Consider the following 20,183-nt stretch of genomic DNA (forward strand, 5'->3'; position numbering starts at 1 on the left):
ACACAGCCCCCATTTTTGGTTTTGTTTGCTCTTTGGTTTGTTGTTCTTTTTTTTTTTTTTCTTTTGTTCTGGGGGGAACTGGGCTGCAGGGAGAGACATAGAACGCATTTGACCAAAACACCAACTTTGTGGTTTTAACTGGATGCACTGCTATGCTAACAAACATGAAAGACAGGAATAAAAAGTACTTTTCTAAGTATAATATTTAGATTATATTATTAGATTAAAGCTGATTAAATTGGTGCAGCCAAATCAAATGTAAAACATGAATGTTCCATGTCCATCCTGAATTTTATTCTATTTTAAATTAATTGATTTTGAAAAGTGAGAAAAAAGGCCTTTTTTATGTTTCCATATTTTTCTGTACTACTCTAATATTATTATCCTTTTTTTTTAATAAATTTTTTTCCTGTGTACATGTATCTCAAAGAGTTTGGATGCTTAGAGAAACTGTGACTGAATGTTCTGGGGATAAGTATTAACAAAAGGTAAAACATTCCCTAAAAAGGCATTAAGCTTCATTTGCAAAGCAAGAATAAGACATTCTAACTAGCATCTGAAAGAACTCTTATTTGAAAGTTTCCTGAAATGAGAGCATGAATCAGAATCAGACTCTCAGGACCACATAGCTTCTGTGTACTTGTGAGATGACTGAAGAATTCCCTACAGGAAAGAAGGTATGACAGAAGAACTACAAAATATGTACAACATGATTGACTACTGATTACATTTAAACTGTGAAGTAGATGAGTGTACAGATAATAAGAGAAAAACGGAGTGCAGTGCGTAGTTACAGTCAGTATTATACTGTCATTTCAGCCTATTTACTGAAAAGGAATTAAGTGATTGAAGAAATAAAGTTTTAATTGGTATTTCTTAATATTTTGCATAATGGCATTTTACAATTTAATCTTAAAATTTAAATTTGGGGGATAAAATATAAATTGGGGGATTAAGATTATATGTAATTCCTTTTGTTGTATAATGTGTATTTCAGTTATATTGTCTACAAAACAAATATTTATAATAAATTTATAAATAAATACATATAACTAAAAAAGTATTTCAGAATTATATTTATCAAATTCCTTTCTAGGAAAGGACCAGTTATGTCAAACTGCTTCTTGAAGTTTAAATGTAAACTCCACTTGAATCAGAGGATATAATTTAGATTAGTTTATAGCTTTTATAGCAGCTGAAGGTGAAATGAAATCATCAAAGTCAATGGCAATTGCAATCAAATTAAATAAATGGATGATTAGGTTGCAGAACTCTGGGAGAATGTCTGCTCTGATGCATCTTGCTGGTGACAAGTTTTATTTCTGTTTATTAACCAAACATCTCTTGAGCACTTTTTCATCCTGATTAATAGTGTGAGTTTCACAGTAACTCAACCATAGATAGAAGAAAAAAATTGGTTCTTGCCAGTTGTTGAGGGAGTAATTTAATTTAAGAATAAGAACCATTAGCTATGCAAAATCGTGTGTGTGTGTGTAAATTCCAGAATATATATATAATGGAATAAGTGAAAAATTATCCTGGGGTAGTAGGTAGGAGTTTGAAGTGGAGTCTTAGCATTGTCATGCAAATAAGCACTTCAAGCAGTTCTTCTTAATAGATATTGCAAGCCAGAACTGTGGAATTAATTAGTCTGTTTGTCATGGTAGATCTTTCCATAAAAATTTTAGATGTTCATATAAGGAAGGTTTTTCTTTCTTTAATTAACTCTTCTATTAAATTTTCATATACATCCAAGGGAACATTATACTAAATGAAATGAATAGATGTAAAGGAAAAATCACTCATGCCAAAGTATAAAACTGTTTCTAGGCAGTTCTAGAGACAAGCAAACAGATGTATATGCACAAGGATACAAAAAAAAATGTAAAAAAAAAAACAAACCAAAAAACCCAACCAACCAAACAACAACAACAAAAAAAAAAAGAAACAAACCAACCAAGCAAAAAACAACCAAAAAAACCCACAAAACAACAAAACTCAGAAAACCAACAAAAAGATTCTTTTCAACAGTGGAAACCAAATAATCGTCTTCCTTTTTTATAGGTGCTTTTCCAGTCTTGGGGACAATATTTCATGCAACAAGCTTCAAGTAACAATAAACTATATTTACAAGTATGAGATGTTTATAAATATAAAAACATTATGCACCATATATGAACAATCTTCCTGTTAAAATCTCCAGACATTGATGTCACACAAAGTTATGACAAATAACATTTAGACTGACAAAGTATTTCTCTTTTTTTCCAAACATAATTAAGAAATGAAGACATTCTTAGTAATTTGAAACATCATCCACTGGGGATGCTTCATTTCTCAATCCCTAACCCTAACCCATTTGCAGACAGGCAGTGATTTGATTTTCTCATGTCAAGCTTGTAAACTGAAGTTCTTCATTGATAGTTCTGATACTAGATGCACCATTTCACTGAACAATGAACTTTATGTATTTTTCATTAATCAATCCTATCATAAAAAAAATTACACAAACTGTATTCATTTATAGGGTTTCTTTAAAGTAATTTCAAAACTGCTACTTGGAATAAGGCTGAACACTTAGGTTTGCCCATGAAATTACATGAGCTTCTGTGAGTTTTGTTGGGATATTTTTGTTTGTTTTTATTTTTTTCATATTACACAAGTCTGATAAAAGTAAAAAAAAAAATATAAAAATTGAAAAATTAAAATATTCATATGTAGATCTTCAGAAGCAGAAATTCAATAAACTGCTTTGCTATTAGCTCAAAAGTAATTTTTCAAATGCCTTTTTTTTTTGTTCTGGTTTTTATCCTCATATAGGCATGAAATTGAAATACTTCCTTATGAGACTTCACACACTCATTGCAAGTGTTGTCTGACATTCTTGTCAGATTTTTCTCCTTAATTAAATTGGCCTGCCAGCACTGGTCTTTAAATACAAAAATAAATAAACCACCATGTTTTTCAAAGGGAGAGAAAAGAAAAAAAAAATTACACAAACTATGTTGACAGTCATGAGAAAAGAGTGGGAAAACATTTATTCTGGGAATAAGTGGGAAAAATATTTATTCTATCAACCTTGAATAACTCTTTAATTTATGACAAGCTCCTGCAAACCTGTTGTTCATGGAAATCTTTTTGTCATATACAGCTGAGATAGGAAGATAAATTAAAAATAATACTTCCTATTTGAAAAAAAAAAATCCCAGAAATATATCCAAAAGATTTAATTGGTTTTGTAAGGCTCCATAGTTGAGATATCACAGACTTTTGCTGTATGGCTATAGCTATCAGGACAGGAAGGTCAGAATCTCTTTAGGTACTCTCCTATCTTCATTTTATTTATCTTTTATCTTGAGCCTACAATAAGTTTATAAATAATTTAGAGTCAAGTAACGAATTTTCTTCTGTGTACGCTTAATGACTATCACAATAATATTCTTCACTTCAGGTTGCCACATGTAATAAAAAAATAAACAATAACTGAGAATAATGGAAAGGGGTGTATACTAAGGAATTATACAACGCTGCCTAGATTGCCAGATGACTCCCATGGCTTCCACCTCCTCTCCATTCTTGCTTTTTACTTACTGAAGAATTGCATGGAGCATTGGAGACTCAGTCACAAAATAAAACAATCTGAAGTACTATGCTGTTAATGGTTTAAAGGAGTAGGTTGTGTTTTTGTCAGACCCTATAAAAAAAAACCCAAACTTTTTTCACATATGTTTATGTTATTTTGCCGATGACACGAAGCTGTGTGGTTCAGTTGATATGCTGGACGGAAGGAATGCCATCCAGAGGGACCTTGATACACTTGTGAGGTGGTCTGATGCCAACCTAATGAAGTTTAACCATGCCAAGTGCAATATGGCTTCTGCATATGCAACTGAGATCAGTAGAAAGGATCTGGGCAGGTTTTGTTATAAATGAGGTAGCTGCTATATCTTCCTCTGAGAAGAGGCCTGAACTCTGGCACTCCCTTCCCACTCCAAAAGGCTTTTCAGAGACCAAATATTCAAAGAACACTGAACTTTCTGTAAGTTCTGAGAGAGAAGACAATAGATTTTGGGCAGTTTAGATTAAATTTTATATCATATACATTTTTATTTTGCTATTGTGCATTTACATGTAAAGGCGAGGAACTGAAGTGTGGTATAGACAGCTACTTTAATCTCGTTAAATCAATACAACACTAAATTTTGCTTTGCTTATTGACTTTTTTTTCCTAAATCTCTTAGGGAAAATTTTTTTACCAGGACACTAGCTAAAGTAAAACAAAGCAAACACATTAGCTCAAGAAAATTAATCTAATTTCTCATATATTCCTTTGGAGACTATTGTGGTATAAAGATTTATGAAAAACTCTGTCTATATATGTGACACACCCTAGCAATGATGATATAGTTACAAAAATAGTATTATATACTTGATTATGGAGGCCCGCCAGCTCTCAGTGTGGGTTACAGTTATGAATCTGTTTTGACCATTACGCAGCAAATGCTAACATCTGGAAACTTGAAGTTCAAAGGTTATTTTTCTCATAAAGCTGAACCACTATGATTCATAAAAACCTGATGTTGGCCTTCAATTTCACAAAGCCCTGTTGCTAATATTATATTATAAAATACAGAGTGTCTCTTTCCTTGACTTCATTTGATTTTGATTTTACTGAACTATTTAATCAACTAAGATAGAAAGGGGCATTTGAAAATAACCCATCCTTGTGATTATAATGCAGAAACTTGTACAGATAGATTACTAGCATTTAACACACCTGCATATGTTAACCTTTATTGTAAAAAAGGGAAATCTTTTATGATTACCTGACTTGTTGCATACTGCCTGCACTTTTTTTTTTTACTTTGTTGTGGTTGTCTTTCTCATTCATTTGGCTCCTCATCACACTATACTACTTACAGCTCTATTTTTCCTGTATCTACAGCACCTGAAAAGAGATACTACTAGAAACTAGGTTAGCATAAATTAATCTCATGCTCAAGATCATGCATTCAGACTGTAGGGATGTGCAGTAGATGAAATTATTTCCTCAATACTCCTGTATAGCTGGATTCCCTTTCTGTGCATTTTGTAACTTTGGAATATATCTGTGTGCTCATATTTCCTCTGCTCTGACAAACAAATGTGGTGGGCATTGCACATGTACCTCTATTCAATTCTCTAGGCAGCTGCTAAGTTCTGTACAATATTTCTCCTCCACATTCTTGTAATAGAGACTGTATGCTATCTGGGATATGGTACAGCTCAGCAACTATTGCTCGAACTACATATGCTGTCAGGTAATCTAGGAATACCTAAAGTCAAATACTGACTGTCTGATCATAAGTTTCCTCCTTTCCCCATCCTTCTTGCATGCAGCAGTAGATACTTGCCTGAAGTCTAACTTTATTTGCATCATTTCTCTCCTTTCTTTTGTTTTTGGCCTTCTCAAACTATGAACCTGAGCATGCAGATCCTCTCACTATTTAACAACAGGAATAGAAAATCAAGTAAAATATCCATAAGCACAGGTCTAGAAAACTATTCCTTACTCTGTGTCTGGTTTGGAAGGCAATAATGAGCTTTGGGATGACCAGATGGGAATGCCCAATAACCTTGGTTTCCTATTTCCACGTGTTCTTTTGCCTAAAGATTGTAAATAAGCAGTAAACCCTATATTCAAGTGGGGATTCTGTGGAAATGAGAACTATCATATACTCCTTTTAATCCTCATTTTAATGAGGCATACATATAGTTGAGTTGACATTAGAATGTTATATTTGCCACATGGAGAAATGAACGATAGCTTGGTTATGTTAAACTTGCCTCTCTACCAAACTCAATTAAAATGAAAGGAAATAAAACCAGGGAGAGTTCACTAGCTAATATCTGTACTTATTTATTTTGAGTATCAAGAGAGTTTCTCATAAGTACTTTCAAAGGAAAAAGTTTTGGAAAGCCAAAGTGTTAAATACAAAAGTACATGAGAAATGAAAACTGTTGCTTTTTTAAGGATCTGAACTTCAAATTCAATTCAAAGTGCTGAACAGCATTAAAAAAAAATGAATGGGGTAAAAAATGCTTGTTGAACTGAATAGTAGAATGACATGCTTTAACCCATTTTTGACTTCTGTTTTACATTGTTGAATGACAAATCCCTTGGAAAGGAGAGTTTAGAACTGTAGTGCTGACTTAACCTTCATTACACCTCTGTTACAATAGAAAGACAATCTCATTTAGTGGGTTTGACAGTATGTTTTCCAATACATTTTGAAACCTTTTTCTTTTGACATATACTTCCCTAGCTGAAAAGATGTGCTATGATTAATGAACAACTGTACATCTTTTTTTTAGCATGTACCAGGTGTCTGCCACTTAACATTTTTCAGTCTTCCATCATTACCTGTGAACAAATGTTTCTCATTAACTATAGCAGGAGGTGTGGGGACTACAAGAGGATGAGCTGTAGCTAGGACACTGTCAGCTTTATTTCTTATAAAGCTAAATGGCTGAGGTATTTAAGATCTGAAATGTGATACTCTGTTGTGGTATCTTCTGAGGGTAATCCTTTATGGCCTTAGAGACTGTCACAGCTAAACATACAGGGATATTTTTCTGAATCTTTCGTGTTGGAAAGTAACATGGTAGTAAATAAACCTTTGTGCCTTCATGGTTTGCTGTCCTTGTAATTCTATTCTTTCCCAGGTCAGCTGTGATTTAAATAGTTACTAACTATCCATTTCTTTGTTTTGAAAAAAAAAAAAAAAGATAGGTAGAGTCTCATAATCCTGAATTCTAAAAGGTAACTAAGAAAAGCAAGCTTGTAAGTAGGCTTAGATTGGCTGTATTTGGGTCTTAAAGTGTACTTGAAAATTGTGTATGTGGGAGTCTGCAAATTGGAAGTCTGAAAAAAATCATAGTCTTTAACCTTACATTAAGAGAAAAAAATACAGCAAGAGCTGTTCTTACAATGAAAAAGAGAAGAATGAAAAATATAGCCTAGATCTTGCTTGGTTTATTTCTAGTTGCACTCCTTTTTGCCTCAGTTTGCAACATGTTGATATTTGATGCTGTATAAAAGTTTTAGCTCTGTGCAAGAAAAATTGTGTGTCCAATGCCAAAACCATACTGTATGTAAACTCTTTTAATTTTTATGCAGACCTTTCTGTATGGATCTGCTGCATACATTCATACCTTGATGTAAGCAAGTGTTACCCACAGATAAATAACTCTTTTAAAATACTTTTAAAATATTTTCATTGTGAATGGAGTAAAGCCCAATTCATTTGTTACACCTCTGCAACCAATATGTAGTCCATACTTTTCAAGCCTGAAATTTATGATCTGAAACAACTAACTTCTTATTTACTTAATCTTCCTCAACCTTTTTCCTGAAGTTGATCTTTAGGCATGTGACAGAAGCAGGACTTAATCTATTATTTTGATGGTAAACCAGTAGCCTCTAAATATCAAGTTAAATAATTATGGTTTCTTTTTTTTTTCTGAATTACATTAATTTAATAGCAGTAATTCTAACCTTGCTTTTATGTCTGATATTATTTAGGACTAAATGAGACAGATAATGGTTGAAGAAGACTTGACTGTTCTTTGAACATAAAAATTGTATTTAAGACCAAAATCAACTAGCTTTCCATGGTAAAAACTTGAAGATGTCCTGATTTCAAAAGCTAATTACTGCTTTTATGTCCACAAAAAATGTCTTTATCAAGTCTAATACTAGAATCCGAACATCAGACAGGGATAACTTGACATGACTGTGTTCCAAACTACATGTTTTCCTGTTCATTATTGCTTCTGTTGAGGCAAAGAAGCATTTTTTTCTGAGAAACATTTTTATGTTGGTTCCTGTACTTTTAAAGAGCCTCACACTACTTTTTGAAGTCAACTAAATCTTGTCTTTACAATCTTTCTGCAAAATTAACCATTTATGTTCTAACTTCTGTTGCCTCTGATGCCTGTGTTTTTTGACAATAATTGTCAAATGCTGCCAATGGTCAGCAGGGGATTAATATTATTCTGTTGCAGTCAGTCTTTTGTCCTTGGCCCAACACACTCATCTGCTTGTTTCTATAGTGTTTCCCACACTGATCTTCCAATCCATTTCAAGATCTTCAAAATACTGTCATGATGCAAATCATAATACTAACAAATAACTTCACTATGAGCTATTGAGGCTGATCTTTTCTTCAAATAAAAGCATTTATTAAGTAAAAGTGTAATGAATTCTATTCCCAAACTTTAGACGTGACATGAAAAATGTATTTTTTCTCAATTAAAGCATATTCCAGGATATCTGTTTTAAAGGGAGATTTACCTACACTTGTATGCTGCTTTCTTAATTAAAGAATGTATCAGAATGGAAATTTGCTGTCTCATTACAGCTTTGATATTTACATTAACTTTTGGTATAGTAATTTTCCAGATTTTATATATTTAATATCATTTAGCTTAGAATTGCTTTTGTTTTCCTGTTCCATTTTTTAATTCCTCATCCACTCCTTCAAGGAAAAAGGATCTTCTGTGACTGAGTTGTCTGAGTGTATACCTGCAGGACCTTTAAACTAGTTTCAAGGAAGTTGGACGAGATGTTAGAACTATCAAAGATGATTTGGTTTTTACAAACTGTTTGAAAATCAGTACTGAGTAAAAGCAAGTGAAAAGCTGAATTCAGTCTTCAGGAATTCTGCTTGACAGCATTTGAAGAGGCAATGAGCAACTGAGTTTGGCCAGCGCACACACAGCTCCAAATAACTGCAGTGTATAGTGTTACCTATCTGTAGCCATATTCTTGGGGGATTTGTAATAGTCACTGGGATTAGAGCTCATAAGCAAGAAAAATACCCATGGACACCCCCATTTTCATTGGCTGCAAATTACTGTCATTTCTTCAGGACACAGGATGTCACTGCTTCAAGCTTTGCAAGCAGGATCATAAAACGTTTTCCAGAAGAGACTTTATAAAGTTCACCATAGGGTTTCTGCACTAATTTGTGCTACAGAAGTGATCATGAGGGCATTAAAATGTAATATATTATCCATCTTCATTGATTTTAAATTTCAGTTATCTTCCCTGTTTTTCTACCTATGCTGCTACACAGACCTTGCAAGACCCTAAAATTTTACTGTCATAAATCAAGTTCTCATGGGGAAGATTATTTCTAATGGTTAGAGTAATATCTTCCAAATATCATATGTTAAACCACAGGTTTTGAAAAATTTTACAGCATTAGCAACAGTTCAGAAAATAAATTATCTTGTGAACAGAGTCATCCCTTTCCTGTGAAATAGAAATGAAATTATTTATTTTAAAACAATTTTTCCATGTCCTCTATGACCTATTTATCTCATTCAGCTCAGAATCACAAACATGCTAACCTGCTCATAATGACAATTCTAGGGAATTGATAATTAATTTTCTAACTTTTGTAATTCATTTTGCTGCCTTGCTTTTACCTGGGAAAATGTGGCCCTATATATTAGAAGTTATACCCAGAAGATTTCTGTAAATTTCTTATAACTATTGTAACACTGATCTTTTCACATTTTGAATGTTGTCAAGAAAGCCTGTGTAATTTGCTTCCCCAAGCTTGGAAACTCACTCAGAACCATAAAGTTTGCAATCAAGAACAAATGGAAAATGCTGCCACTAAGCCACCAAGCTATCAATCTGCTAGTAAAGTTTATGAGGAAACATGACAGGAAAGGCTGTTGAAACTATTAAGGCAAAGTTAAGAAAAAAAGCATTGCTTCATAGCTCCTGGTATAAGAAAAGCGAGGGCATGAGTAAGCAGACAAATGAGGAATAATATGGATAAAGGAATGACTACAAAGATTTTTTTAATGTGTGTGTATATATATATAAACATGCTAATTTACTCTTCTGTAGCTCACAAATACTGTCTTGATGCTACAGAGACTGTGTAAATATTTGTTTAACACCACACAAAATGGGAATATCAGAAACAAGAAACTGACATTTTCTGGGTATGAGATTAATGTACAATATTTAATATACTGCCATTCTAGTTATTGTGATGGATTGATTCAATTTCTTGAACTAGAAATATACAAGTCCTCATGCACAATGCAAAATGCCTTCGAAAATCCCCTAGGGATTTTTAAACTAGTACAAACTGCACTTCAGGGAAGTGACTGATGACTCTGTAAGTAAAAAATGAGTTATTGTTTTAGACTCTATAAGGAAACAATATCAGATACTAAACATCACATTTCAAAATCTATTCAGATGTTTCCTCTTTTTTTTTGTTACAGCAAAATGCATGACTGGTATTTTATTAGCATCTACATTTCCTAAAATTTTAAATGTTGAGCCTGAATTTGACAAAATCTTGTAATTCCAGTGAAATTAATGAGACTACTGCGTTTGTATGAATGACCCAACTTTGGGTGTTATCTTATATTTCTTTCCTTACTCCAATACTATCTTGAAATCACTGTTAAATTAATCAGATTTTGCTTATATTACAGTTTTCTAGCTTTCTACAGCTTCAGCTGAAGCTTTCCTGAGGTATTAAGCTTGAGTTTTCATTTTTTGATGAATATTTTAGCAATACATTTTTCAATGCATTAGCTCCTACTGGAAATGCAAGACACTATATCATTGCTTGCGATTTATTAAAAAAAAACCCCAACCAACCATTTTAGAAATTTCTTAAGTAATAATGTTCTTAGGCAAAACTTTCAACAGATCTTTTGAAAGGAGATTTAAAAATTTATCAGTAAAAGTCTCCCTGAATAAAACTCAAAGAAGATAACACATCAGTAGTAGCAATGAATATTGTCTTGGCAGTTGGTTTTGCATAAACAATAAAACACAGAACAGGAATACAGTATTATGGAGTGCCTTCATTTAGCAGAAAGCATACACAGTGTGATGTTACCTGCCAATGTAATGAGATTTACAATGAAAGATATAAATCGAACATTTAAAGCCAATTCACTGAAAGAGCATTGAAGGCAAAAACTACATAAAAATGCTATTAAGAACATGACAACAGATATAAAGATGTCTGTCACTCTGACTTAGTTTGAGCTAGCTGGACCTAGATACTACTTCTTATTTCCAGGTATGTAGCTTTATGCCAGCAGTGTAGAAGACTAACTTAAAAATTTTCATACTGGGTTGATCAGTGCTTCCTCATTTAGACTTTGTGTGTAGAAATGATTACCTAATGTTTAGGAAAGAGTGGAATCTAATGTGCATAGTCCCTGATTTCAACGACTAAGTCTTTTTACAGTGCTGAAACCAGTGTGTTGAGGATTGAAATGAGCATTTGCCCTGCTATAATAGCAGGTCAAAACTACCCACAATGTCTCTAAATTTCATTTATACTGATCTGAAGAAGGCAGAGAACTACAGACATGTTTGCAAGCAAACTCCTGTAACATAAATTATTCCTTCTACGCAGGTAAAGTTTTAATGCTACTAAGTGCATAGCTCAATGACATTTGTTTGCCATTAATGAAATTCTAATATTTTAAGGCAAACATTTGAATGTTATTCCTATGGAGCCATGGATTTTTGCTGTTTGTAGTCTCTCGTAATTATTACTGTTTCCCATTAAAATGATGAATAATATTATTTTAGTTTCTAATGCCATAATAGCTATGTTGAATTTCCTATATTATATTTTTTACTCAGATCTTTTATTCACTTTTGAATAAAAATCACATCAATGCAAATCCTGAATGTTCTGAGTCCTTAAATAAAAAAAGTGTTTCAGTTTTGGCCTTATATATGAATCACAGATTCTTGCAAGACCTTTAAAAGAAATGATTACAGTTGCAGCACTTGTTATTCAGTATAATTTTAAGGACATTCAAGAGTGTCTTCTGTGACCTTAAATGGTATGTTTCTAATTAAATCTAAATAATTGTAATATTTGGTAGTCTCTTTCAGACCATCTCCAGAATATCCTTGAGACTAGTTGTTCAAGTCTGGGGTATGTTGAATTGGGTCCCTCAGTTTTAGCTGTCCATTTTCTCTTCTATCATCTAAAAATGTGATCTGATGACCATATATATCCTGCTTAAAATATTGGCAAATTTTATTACTTTATATTACTTAATAATTCCATTGCATCTTTGGGAATTTGGAGAGACAAATAGAAATGCTCTGAATTAGTTCCAGTCCTTCTCCCTTCCTTCCTTGGATTAAATAAGTCATCGCTACCAACAACTTTCGAAAGAGTTGTTGGCTTACAGTTCAGCAAAATCCATTTCTACTTTAAACATTATTCAATATCATTTAAAATTCACTAAGAAAAGAATGGAAAAAGCTTGTTCTTAGCTACCCAGATGTGAAATCCCTTTTCAGTGAGTCAGAGATACATCACTTGTTAGGGCCTGTTGCAAGTTAATATCTAAATAAAGAGGACTTGATCATAGCCAGAATCTATCAGAATTAGATCGTGGTAGAGAAATGAAGAACACTTCACCACACCTTTATATTCCTCATTATTGAAAGTGTTTGTCCTTTAATCTAAGCAGTGCATTCTCCTAAATACTTTTCACTCTTTAATGGATAATGGATATTAAATCACACAACAGTTTCCATTAGATTGTGGAATTTCCTCATGCTGTAAATAAAGGAGTGCTTTTAATGACTTGATTTTGTACAGCAGCATATGTTTTTCAGTTACTGTTCGTATACCTGTAACACAAATGAGGCACAAAATATGGATAGTCTCTTTGCTGAGGTATTTAGCACTTATATATGCATGTAAGCACTTGCTTTATTTTTAAAGAATACCCACACATTTGTGGACCCCCCAACACAAGAAGAATCCTTTTTCTAAAAAATACCTCAAACACTGAAAGTAAAAAATATTCTAAAGAGCAGTTGAAAACCTAGTTTCAGTTTAAGGTCTGTCTACCTCTAGAATGAACATTCATCCTATCTTATAGGACAGTTTGCATTACACATTAATTGTCCAACAAAAGTTATTTGACTTTTTTTCCTTACTATCATTGTGGTGGATTGCCTTGGACTTACTATGTGGCAAAATTATCTAAAAATTTGCATAGGAAAAGGTTACTCTGCACACAAGTTTTCACAATCTATACAGCCTATTTTATGCTGATTGCTTGTATTGCCACATCAAGAAGAATTAATAATTTTAATTAATAATCTAATAGGTTGTCGTGGTTTAAGCCCAGCCTGTCACTCAGAAATTACGCAGCTTCGCACTCACTCCTTCCCTTCCTCCCCCCTGATCCTGGAGGGATGGAGAGGAGAATCAAAAGAGTATAACTCCCACGGGCTGAGATAAGAACAGCCCAGTAACTAAGGTATATTACAAACCACTACTGCTACCCCCAGTAATAACAATGATAAGGGAAATAACAAGGGAAGAGAATACAATTGCTCACCACCTGTCGACCGATACCCAGCCTGACCTGAGCAGTGATCTAGCCCTTCCGTGTAACTGCCCCCAGTTTATATACTGGGCATGATGTGCTGTGGTATGGAATACCTCTTTGGCTAGTCTGGATCAGGTGTCCTGTCTCTGCTTCTTCCCGGCTTCCCCTCCCCTCTGGCAGAACATGAGACTCACAAAGTCCTTGGTCAGACTAAACATTACTGTGCAACAACTAAAACCATCAGTGTTATCAGTGCTATTCCCAGGCTGAAAGTCAAAAAAACAGCACTGCACCAGCTACTAAGAAAGAGAAAAAATGACTGCTACTGCTGAACCAAGGACATAGGCTTAAATCATATGCATATTTTTACTTAATTCTAATAAAAATCACAAGCACAAATGAACCAAAATAAGTTAATAAAGAAAAAAATTGAGTTTAAAGTCAAACTCAGAGAATGGAGAATGTGTTACAAGTTTTCTGAAAGTTTACCTGCTAGATAAATTCCAGCCATTGATAATTTGATTTGTTTTTTATTCTTTTTTTTTTTTTTTTATGGATGCATGACAGTTGGTTTAATACAGTGTTATTATGGTGCAGCAGTAATGAGGAAGAACAGATGATCAAGTCTTGTGGCAGCTGTGCACTTTAGATAATATTCTGCAGAGATGTATATATTATCTCAGAATCATCAGCGTAGAGAAAAAAATAAGTGCTCACCCAGGGGATGCTTATGTCATAAGCTTTCGTAAAACAGGAAAGAGTCTAGACAGATAGTTACATGAAAGTCTCTCCTTACAGAAAATTTACACAAAAGAAAATTAATGAATCTGATATTTTTCATTTAAATCTGGTTCATATAATTTTATTAACCATAATAATGTCCTGTATGTTGTGCAGATTTTCATCCCTTTGCTACGCATAGGATTTTGAGGGTGTGCCACAATCACCCAGAGAATTCATATCCTCCAGTGCTATATGAAAAGCAAATACATATAAGAATATCTGCTTTTTTGTCAGATTTGCATTTTCACAGAAATACAGATGATAATATTGACAAGCCTTGAGCTTTCAGTCATTAAAACTCTAGAAGAAAGAGAAATTAATTCTCTCACATGATAAAGCTAATCAAACAAAACTAGAGACTGCCACAACTACCATCTTAATTTTCTGGAAAGATCCTGCTTGCAAAAGTTGCATCACACTCATTCCTCAAAGTCCTTGAAATTATAGTGTATTTGATCTGTTGATTGGTCAGACAAGGGGTGAACACACTCCATAAGCAAATGCAATTGATCTATTCTGACATTTCTTCCAAGGGGATCTTAAAGCGTGGCTTCAGTCATGGATAAAACTGAAGGTAAACTGTCATGGATTGACTACATAGATTGACTACATGGATTAAGTGCAGCTGCCATGGATTAACTGCAGCTGGAGATGGTGAGTCTTCTGGAGATGTAGTTGCTTATTGAAACTGCTGATTCATGAAAACATATCTTTTCACAAGGTTAGGTTAGAATTAATGATGTTAGGCGGTTTCTGTATTACCACAGAATGTCCAATTTAATAGCAGACTGCAAGGAGGGAGGTAGAGTGGATCAGTGTTCTGTGACATTCTGTTCTTGGATATCACTTTTACTTCTAAGCCTGTGCTTTTCCTGTTTCTGGTTGAAGGTATGGACTTGTTCTTATATCTTAGCTGAGGAAGCTTGAGGTGTAATTCATTCTGGTGTAGATTTTAAACCTCTTTGCTAAATGCATTCATTTTTTGCATAAACATGTCAACTAATTTAAACAGAATTACTTTTATATTATCACTTGCTTAAGTCACTCACATAAGGACTTGACTTCAGTTTTACTAGTCAAATTCTTGACCCACTACTACCCACATCCCCTGATGCCCCCAGAAAAAATTTCCAAAAAACCCTTGTCCCAAAAAATTTTTAAGTTCTATAGCAACTGGAATATTTTTACATTACGAACAACTTGTTTCTGGAAAAGGTGCTCTATCTTTCAAAAGAAAAGGAAAAGAAATCCTAAAAAGATTTCTAAGGAAGGAATTGTGCAAAGCTTATCTTGCCTGAGAGTTTTTTCATGTTTTTATTTGGTATTGTAGCTAACATTATCAGAATAAAATTGTCACAGTAGGTAATGGAAATGCTCAATCCCAGATTTTCTGAACTGCATCATGATTTATTCAGTTGATTCCATATTTTATGTTTATCTCTTTCTTTTTTTTTCTATGCAAAATATATGTGGTTTTATATTGTATTTAAAATTAAAAAAATAATTATCTATTCCTTTTTTTTCTTAATTGAATCAGAAAATGCATGACAAGAATACTGAATTTCCCATAGAGCATAGTTAAGTGTCTAGACCAAGAAACAACTTCAAGATCACAATTCTGTCTGGAATCATAAGACATTAAATCTGATTTACACTTGCCAGTTAAAGGAATGCAGCCTCTGTTACTTATAATGAAGAATTTTGATTTGAAATGCAATAAATTAATATTTTAGAGATAGAAAAAATCTCTGGAAAAAATCTTTAGCTTCATGGTGAATAGAGACATTTAATTTACCCATTATTTTTTTCTGCATGGATGATAAAAGTAGGATATAAAGATAATAAGATATAAATTTCATACTCTCCATTTAATATTACTTCCTACTAAAAATTTAAATAAATAAATTCTAGCTTGGTTGTTAGGTAGGTGAGGACTTAAAAGTTAATGAAAACATGAGGTATTTTATTGTGACTTATGACCCAATTAATATCTGTTGCTTTTCCAAATCATGAACATTTGGTGCTTTGCATATTTGTCATAAAAAAGCATAGCTCTAACAATTTGACAGGTTTTACCAGAAATGTACGATACAGGCTGTCAAGGCTATTTGGAGTCCAGTATGTGGAAGCATTGAGAAGTATTAGTTATCCTATTGGTTTAGCAAAAGAAAATACATTAATTATGCTTGTACATATTAGACAAATTTTGTGACATTTTGTTGTGATTTGGTATTGTGTGGTTGGTGTGGTGAATTAGCTTAGATGAAAGCTTAGATGATTTGGGGAACACTGTCCTTGTTGAGAAGTAGCTGAATCTACTGGTCAGGTTGGCTGAAAGCCTACCAATACTAATATTTCTCTAAAATGGAGCAACGTTTCATAAAAATTGTGTTTTCAGTATTTCAATAGTTCTTTTCTATCTGTGGCTGCAAGATGATTATACTATTGTACTGAAGTACCTTATTATTTAACAGAGTGGGAATGGATTAATTTTGAAATACCTCTAAATCAATGTCCTAAAGTTAGTTCAGAATTCAGTAAACTGAAATATTTAATTTCAAGTATCTTTGCTATTTTCTTTTTGGCTTTCTTCTTGTCAGATATGCAACATTCTCCACAGAACATTTCAACTTTGTAGAAAATTCTTAAGAAATTCTGCCTAGAAAGCATAAAAAAAAATCACATCCTAAAAAAAATACCCTCAAAGAAATCTAACCTTTCAGTTGGTTTTGTTTGTCTTTTTGGAACGTTTTGTAGAGATTTATTTTTGGGCAGTGCACTAACCTTACTATTTTATGTGCCTATAGTTGAAGTGATGAATACAGATACTTCATCTCTCAAAAGATATGTATGCTTATCAGATACGTCTATACTATGAAGTGCAGTAATGAGTAGAAGTCAGAGTTATCGCTCAGTAAGCCAAGTGGCAGCTCTGTAGCTGTCTTTAGCACAACATTATATGTGGCTTTTTCTGTTGTGATTTGAAATGTATAAATCCAGGTGGACCACTGTATTACTGGTACTGTATTGCTGAAACATATTCATACCAAACATGGATACCTTTACCTAGTCCTGCATAGATTCAGACAGGTATACAGATTACTAGGTATTGGTAAACTTGGAAATACCAAAACCAATTTGTTAAGCTATATATTTAGTTGGGGAGCTAGGATTTCTTTGTTATGATACTGTTCATAGAACCTGACACTTTGAAGGAAGATGCAAGTACCTAAAAAGTGTGTTATCCATGACAGGGTAAGATTCCAAGGATGACAGACAGCCACCTTTCTTTTAAAATCGCCATAAATTATCTTGCTTTAGCTTCAAAATAAATGGTAATTTGGCATTAATCTGAATTTCTGATCACAGCCTATAAGCATTTGTATGAAGAAGCATGAAAGTCCAGTCTCAATGAAGTCTGAGGATACATGAAATTCAAATGGAGGCAGAATTTCTTAACCAAGAACCTACCTAAACCATGGGATAAATATGAGGTTTAATTACAAGAATGTCAAAGAAATAAGACCTATCCTGAAAGGGTATCCACAGAGATACAATAAGCAAATCAAAAATGTGAAATATATGCTAAGTGTATTATGGTTTGTTGTTTTTTTCTTTAATGTGCAAGCTTAAGTATGTACCACTGTATACAGTTCTATTTAATTTATTGGTTAAAATAATATTACCTGACAGGTTAAAAATAACCTTCATCCAAACTATACATTATCTGTCTCAGCTAAACATTTTAAGTCAAGGACTTGGGAATGCAAACTTGAAAAATAATTGTGTAAAATGTATGAAGACTTCTGGCCACAGCAAGAAGTGAGTGACAACTAATAGTTCATTAATGAATTAATTGGGTTTGTACCAATTTCTAGCACTGAAATTTGCAGTCATCATGATGGATATTTGCTAAGATACTAAACCTACTGGAGCATATGGTTTCAGAGAAAAAATAAACTTTAAATCTGAGCTATATCTAACAAAGATTTTGTTATTTCTTCTGGTTTGTTTCCTTTTTTAGGGGAGGGTTGAAGTTTAGTTACAATATGGACTGAAATTTACTTCCAACTCATATTATTTTCATGGAACAAAGCTTGACTGCTCAAACTGCTAAGTAAGCAAAGGGAAATAAAACATCTTTTGGTTTTGTTTTTTTTTTTTTCTTTTTTTTGTGTGGTTGTTTTTGTTTGTTTGTTTGTTTGTTTTTAATTTATATGCATTTATCAGATAACACTGTCTGTGTGCTGTCTTTTTCTGAATCCTGTCTTATTTGTAGTCCTGGGAGAAACACTGTAAAGGAGGATATTTTGGTGATATTTTGGTGTATCAAACAAAAGGCTTAGGAAATAAAGCTGAATTTTGCAAATAAAACGTTGTGGAGTTTAGCTGTGAATAGACAGCAATGTAACTTCTGAAAATAACATTTATTCTTCCACTCCATCTGACACTGTTCACTAGATAACAGATGTGAGAGTCAGGCTGATGCAATGCAATCCAGCATGAAAACTTCTTATCCATCTGTTTACAAGAATGCATTTAAAGACTGGTGCTCCAGCTGACTAAAAAGTTTTCATGGTGTATCTCTTCATTTACATGTTCTGACAGCATTAGAATATAGCTTATATTATAGAATCATAAAATGATAGAATAGTTAGCATTGGAAAGGACCTTAAGATCATCTAGTTCCAACCCCCCTGCCATGGGCAGGGACACCACACACTAAACCATATCACCCAAGGCTTTGTCCAACCTGGACTTGAACACCGCTAGGGATGGAGCATTCACAGCTTCCCTGGGCAACCCATTCCAGTGCCTCACCACCCTCACAGTAAAGAACTTCTTCCTTATATTAAACCTAAACTTCCTCTTTTTAAGTTTTAACCCGTTACCCCTTGTCCTGTCACTACAGTTGCCAATGAACCGTCCATCCCTAGTATCCTAATAGCCCCCTTCAGATACTGGAAGGCTGCTCTGAGGTCTCCATGCAGCCTTCTCTTCTCCAGGCTCAACAGCCCCAACTTTCTCAGCCTGTCTTCATACGGGAGGTGCTCCAGTCCCCTGATCATCCTCGTGGCCCTCCTCTGGACTTGTTCTAACAGTTCCATGTCCTTTTTATTTTGAGGACACCAGAACTGCACACCATACTCCAGCTGAGGTCTGACGAGAGCAGAGTAGAGGGGCAGGATCACCTCCTTCAACCTGCGGGTCATGCTCCTTTTGATGCAGCCCAGAATACAGTTGGCTTTGTGGGCTGTGAGCACACACTGAAGCCGGCTCATGTTCATTTTCTCGTGGGCCAGCACTCCCAAGTCCTTCTCTGCAGGGCTGCTCTGAATCAATTCTCTGCCCAAACTGTAGGTGTGCCTGGAATTGCTCTGACCCTGGTGTAGGACCTTGCACACGGCATGGTTAAATTTCATAATCTGGCATCAGCCCACCTCACAAGTGTGTCAAGGTCCCTCTGGATGGCATTCCTTCCCTCCAGCCTATCAACTGAACCACACAGCTTGATATCATCAGCAAACTTGCTGAGGGCACACTCAATCCCACTGTCCATGTCACTGACAAATAAGTTGAACAAGACCATGGACAAAATTGAAGAAACTTCCTAAAGAGATTTTAATTTAAAATTCCAAACTCTACTTGCAGTCAAATCCTACATGATGTTTTCTTGTTTCTTGCCTGCTTTTATTGATTTTCAATTTAATAATCTACCTTTAAGAGGGAGCAGTCTCATTTCCCCTTATGAATGTTATTCTTAAAATAAAATCTAAAAGCTATTTAATAGGTGCATGGACTGTGATTGTGCTTTCTTTGATGTAAGGTGTGAAAAAGAGTTAGAATATTCTTTTGCTGGTGATACTTAAAGAGAAAATCAAGGTCAAACAAGGAAGCATTGAGATAATTCTGGGATTGTTCTAATTAAAGAAGAACTAAGAGAAGATGATAACAAAACTGTTTAGCTATGTCTTCAAGGTATGCTTCCTTTCTGA

The sequence above is a fragment of the Melopsittacus undulatus genome, chromosome 5 (assembly GCF_012275295.1).
Source record: "Melopsittacus undulatus isolate bMelUnd1 chromosome 5, bMelUnd1.mat.Z, whole genome shotgun sequence".
Classification (NCBI taxonomy): domain Eukaryota; kingdom Metazoa; phylum Chordata; class Aves; order Psittaciformes; family Psittaculidae; genus Melopsittacus; species Melopsittacus undulatus.